Source organism: Phyllostomus discolor, chromosome X (assembly GCF_004126475.2).
Source record: "Phyllostomus discolor isolate MPI-MPIP mPhyDis1 chromosome X, mPhyDis1.pri.v3, whole genome shotgun sequence".
Taxonomy (NCBI): domain Eukaryota; kingdom Metazoa; phylum Chordata; class Mammalia; order Chiroptera; family Phyllostomidae; genus Phyllostomus; species Phyllostomus discolor.
Genome location: NC_050198.1, coordinates 93,952,057 through 93,957,764, shown reverse-complemented (window position 1 = coordinate 93,957,764; position 5,708 = coordinate 93,952,057). Strand labels below are relative to the sequence as shown.

The 5,708-nt window shown below is 51.6% G+C and overlaps 1 long non-coding RNA gene across 1 annotated transcript; it reads left to right on the top strand.

The window, feature by feature from the left end:
* Window positions 1–404: 404 nt before the first annotated feature.
* On the top strand, window positions 405–3,120 carry LOC118498506. The gene is made up of 3 exons (XR_004900988.1): window positions 405–621; window positions 1,770–1,917; window positions 2,922–3,120. It is a non-coding gene; the product is annotated as an uncharacterized LOC118498506 (long non-coding RNA).
* The last annotated feature ends 2,588 nt before the right edge of the window (window positions 3,121–5,708 follow it).

Genomic DNA, 5,708 nt, shown 5'->3' with positions numbered 1-5,708 from the left:
AGGGGAGTTGAAATGGCCCACGGTGAGATGAGACCTCAGGTTGGGAGCCAGGTGGCGTGAGGTGAGATGAGGGGGACAGGACCTCCGAAGCTGTTTCCAGTTTCCCATAGCAGGGAAAGAGAATGCCATGGCCCAGCTTAAGGCCCATGCCTGTGAAAACCCCAGGGAGGTAAGGAGAGTCTGGGGCCAGTCAGGGAGGCCCCCAACTCAGCCACTGCCCAGACCCTTTCCTCTGTCTTGAGGTTCTGTGTTCCATCTCTAAGCCTGCTGCAACTTGCCATGTGACCCTGGGGGAAAAACACTTCTCTCTCTGGGCCTTGGTTATCCCCAGCTGCAAAACAAACAGCTGGTCTTCAAAGTCTTCCCAGCTCTGAGCTCCAGCTTCCCAACTCTGGGCTCCTATCCTCAGCCCCAAACGTGCCCGCATCCCCTCTCCATGGCTTGCCTCCTACCCCAGCTTCACCTGTGCTCTCTGCTCCTGCAGGCACTCTCCCGAGGAACTCTGCTGATGGATCATTCCCCAAACTGTTTGTCTCTGTCCTGGACTCCAGCTCCCTTGAAGACGCAACCAACAATTTCTGCTTCCAGGAATTCCCACAGGACCCATGTCCTGATCGGCACGTGAGTAGACTGAGAAGAAGCATGCAGCCGGTCGAGTACTGTGTTATTGGGCGCCCGTCCTTGTGCTTGATGCCATGGGAGATAGAAGGAGGAAGGGGAGGCAGTGGTGGTGGTGGAGGAGGGGGAGGGGGGAGGGGGAGGGGGAGAAGGCAGCATCTCAGACTAACAGGCAAAGACAGGGCTCTCCCAGCCTTGCCACTTCCTACTTGTGGGAGACGTCGGACAATGGTGTTTATGTCCCAGAGTCTCCGTTTGTTAGTCAGTGTACTGAGAGGGGACAAAATTCTGCACCCCCAGCATTGACAAGACGACTAGCATAACAGCTGCCACATAGCCGGCCTGTAACAAATGGAGGCTTTTGTTCCATGTGAAACAGATTGATGGGATAGAAGGTCCCGCTGGAGAGGGGGGCCATGATGGTGAGGGCCACCGAGGCTCAGGGGAGAGTCCAGAGGCCATCAGAGAAAGCTTTGTGGAGTTCAGCCGCCCCTGCTCCTTCAGGTCCCATAGGGTTTGGGGACTAGGGAGGCAAGAACCAGTCTCTGCACAGGGACAGTAACCCCATCTCCCCAGGTGCTTTGTAGATTAAAACCCAGACGCCTGTGGTTCCCCGTAGTCTTCCCCGTGGCCCTGGGAATTCTGAAAACGCTGGCAGGAATGAATGTCTCAGGAAAGGTATAGAGGAAAGCGTTGGAAACGGAAACGGGCCAGGCAAGGGAAAGGACTTGCCCAAGCCACAGCGAGTAATGGTCAGCAGGCCTTCGGACTCTCACATTCAGACATTGCCCCTCTGGATGGTCAGCAGGCCTTCGGACTCCCACATTCAGACGTTGCCCGTCTCTGTCTGCTGGTAGTATGTGTCTTACGGAGTGTTTAATCCCCTGGCCTCTCCTTTCCTTGTTTCTGGACGCTCAACCCTGGTCCTCCAGCCCTGCGCCACCCTTCACTGTCCTCTCCTGCAGCCACAGATCCTGGGGACATAGTCGGGTCCAGAGCACTGACAGGGGCCAAGCTTAGTGAACGGGAAGAGCAGGACGCGTCAGGTTGGGTGGAGCCTTCAGTGGGACTGGGATCTGAGGGGCACTTGTGGCACGAGGCGGGGAGGTGTGGGTTCCCAATCCCATTCTTTCCCACCCTTTTCTTCGCAGGGTCCCACAGCTTCTGACCAGCCCTTGGTTTCTGCCTCCTCAGAGTGGCAGCGGAAGCTGGAGGCGGCCGAGGCACTGCTGATTCTGAAGGAGTCTTCCCAGGCCCCTTCAGGCTCCATCTCCCTGCTGCAGCCTTGAGTTGCACCAGGTAGCTTGGTCCTTGAAAGGCGAGCTCTGGGTGGGAATAGTTGGGAAACGGGATGGCGCTGTGCTAAGCGGGGCCTAACTAACTGCAAAGGCAGGGTTGGTGAGTTGAACCTCCCTGGGCCCAGGCACCCGAGCTCCTCAGTCCGACGCCTGAGGTGGCGGTCAGTGGCTGTTCAGTGAGTCGTCAGTTCGTCGACCTTTGCACTCAGCAGCCAATGCCCAGTGCCCCGATGTCAGGAAACCAGGAAACTGGGGCCCCCGAGAGTGGCAGGCACTTGCCCTGGGGCGTGTAGCAGTCCGAGCCCAGGAACCAGGCCTCCTGACTGTCAGCCCAGAATTTTTCTACCCAGACCCCTGTCATCTGCTGTGGCCTGGGGAGGACGTTTAGATAGGTGAACATGTGCCGAGTCTGGTAGGGGACCCTGCCCCCTGCCCTCTCGGAGCTTCCAGTGTAGATGTGGAGACTGGGTGCCATCACAGGTTGTGTTTTGCAGCCAAAGCTCAATGATGAGCCTGGAGAGGAAGGACCGGAGGAGGTCTGAGGACAGATAGACACCTCGGGGGTGGGGGCGCTGAGCTGAGAGGGAAGAAGGCTGGGCACTCCCGGACCCAAATGGTGGATGGGGTATAGTGTGTGAGTGAGGCAGCAACGCTGGAGGAGCTGCTGGAACAGAAGGGGGTGAGGCTGGAGAGGCTACCCATCACAGAGGTCTGGCTTGCCAGGCTCAGGAGGCTAGAGCAGCAACTGTGGGCGTTGAGGAGCCAGGGAATGTGGGAGCTAGGGCGGAGCATATTCAAAGACCTGGGGCTTGGCAAAAGGAAATGTGGTGGCTGTGATGGAGGGACCTCTGGTGGCAAGACTTGAGGTGGGCAAATCAAGGGAGAAGGAGTTCTGTGCAATTGTCCAGGTGGCAAAGCCTCGACTGGGTGGAACCGAAAAGGAGGGGAGAGCCGGGAAGGGAAATGCATGCCAGCCGGCACTGACCTCTTCCTTTCTGTCTACAGCTCCTGCTGGGGATAGAGGGCTCCAGCCTTCCAGCCCCTCTCTCCATCCCAGGCCGGCCAGCTCTGTCTCTCTGCCTGTTGGACGCCTGGGGCGCATCTCCCTCTTGAGCTAGAAGCCCAAAGGAGGAGGCTTCTCTAGAGTAGTGCCTGTGTACGCATTCGCAAGATGTTTAGTGTTGAAAATGCTTAAAATTAAAAACGTAAAAGCCTCCAGGTCCTTCTGGCAGCCTTCAGGCCCTTCTCATTATATGGGGCAATTCCTTGACGGAGGACACATTTCCCCGTACCTCCATCACTTACTCCCTTGGATCCTGGGGCCTTTTTATGTCGTATGAAAACCAGCTTCTGCAATCTAAGCTGATCAGTCTTGAAACTGAGTTCTGTGTGTTCATGTGCTCCTATGCCAGATTCTGTATTTCACTCGTGATTGTGAACTTACCAGGGCACTCATGGTTGTACCCATGCATGTGAAAGCATGATGATTTTTTTTTTGTCGTTTTTGTTTCCAGGTCTGTATGTGTGTTTGTGAACAAGTTATAAACTCCTGTTGTTGTAAGGCACTGCGATAGAGGAGTTGTTTGTTACCACAGTATAACCTAGACCACCCTGACTCTAGAAGACTTGCTCAATTCAATTTCGAAAGGGAAAATCGCCGTACTCAATGACTGGGATTTCTTAATGTGGCTGGATAAGAAAATGGTAGAGCAAAGGGGATAGGAGCTGTATTCACTCCGCAAGTAAGTGCCTACCCGCTGCCTGGCACAGACTGTCTCCAGTTGTCCAGGGGGCCACAGGTTGAAATGTCTGGAGGATCAAGCGGATCATAAAGATGAGAGCAGCCCAGATGGGCTCTGGCCACCTGACGGTGCATGCTCTACCTAAGGGTGCAACTGCCATCTGGCTCTAACCAAATGTTGCCAGAGCAGGAATGTGGGCTCTTTGTTGCCACATCTCCTCATTTTCAAAGACAAGGTGGGATTCTAGATTTCTATGTAAAATCTCAACTTTAAAATGTTTCCTATGATTTCCTCTTTCTTTTAGACAAATAAGTGTTTTCATTGTTGTTCCAATGGAGTTGTCTCGATTTTCCCCTCACCACACCGCCCCTCCCGGCCCCTCCCACCCTCGGAACTGTCCCCTTTTCTCTTTGTCCATGTGTCCTTTATACTTGTTCCTTGATGGCCCTTCCCCTATTTTCCCCCATTATCCCTTTCCCCTCTCCCCTCTGGTCACTGTCAGTTCGTTCTTTATTTCAGTGTCTCTGGTCATAGTTTGCTTGCTTATTTGTTTTGGTGATTAGGTTCCAATTATAGGTGAGATCATATGGTACTTGTCTGTCACCCCATGGCTTGTTTCACTTAGCATAATGCTCTCCAGTTCCATCCATGCTCGCGGGAAGGATGGAGCTCCTTCTTTCTTTCTGCTGCATACTATTTATCGATGTCCCATAGCTGTTTTAGCCACTCATTTCGTGATGGGCACTTAGGTTGCTTCTCCCACTTGACGCTTGCAAAAGTCCTAGAGGAGGAGATAGGCAGGAAAAGCTCAGATATTCAACACAGCAACGTTTTCCCCTAGAAAACATTTCCCCGAATATATCCCCTAGAGCAAGGGATAAAAAGGAAAGAATAAACAAACGGGACCTCATAAAAAACAAAGAAAGAAAGAAAAAGAAGGTGCCCCAGCAAAGAAGACAGTAGTATAATGAAAAAGGAACCAACTACATGGGAAAACATATTTACAAATGATACTTCGGACAAGGTTTTGATGTCCTAAATACATAAAGAACTCACATGGCTCCTCTCCAGGAAGACAAACAACATCATGAAAAAATGGACAAAGGACCTGAGCAGACACTTTTCAAAGGGGGGCAGACAGAGGACATGTGAAAAGATGCTCAGCATCACTAGCCCAGGGAGATGCAAATTAAAACCACAATGAGAATACACTTCACACTGGTCAGAGTGAGAAAGAAACCAACAAACAGCAAGTGCTGGCCAGGTGTGGAGAAAAGGGACCCCTAGTGCACTGGTGGTGGGAATGCAGACTGGTGCAGCCACTGTGGAAAACAGTATGGAATTTCCTGAGAAAACTAAAGATAGAACTGCCTTTTGACCTGGCAATTCCACTGCTCCAACTAAACCCTAAGAATCCTGAAACTCCAATTCAAGAACCCATGCAACCCAATGTTCATAGCAGCACAATTTACAATAGCCAAGTGCTGGAAGCTGCCTAAGTGCACATCAGTAAATGAGTGGATACATGAACCATGGTACACTTACACAATGGAATAGTACTCAGCAGAAAGAAAGAAAGAAGGAACAGGAGTTCCCTTCTCCACCCTTCGCAACAGCATGGATGGAACTGGAGCGCATTATGCTAAGTGAAGTAAGCCAGGGGATGAGAGACAAATAATGTATGATCTCCCATATAATTGGAGCCTAATCAACAGAACAAATAAGCAAGCAAAATAGGACCAGATGAATTGAAATTTTAAAAAAAACTGACAGTAACCAGAGGGGGAAGGGGAGGGAGATGGCGGGGGAAAGGGAAAGAGTCGTAAAGGAACATGTATAAAGGAACCATGGACAAAGCCAAAGTGGGGAAGGATGGAAGGTGGGAGGTGGGTGGGGCAGGGGAAAGTAGTGGCGGGAAAAGGGAGACAATTGTATTTGAAGAACAATAAAAAATGATAAAAGAAAACAACGTTTAAAAGGATACCAGGAGAAATAGACATTGCTTCTGGATCCAAAATGCAATGTAAACAATGATACCAGCCCTGACTGG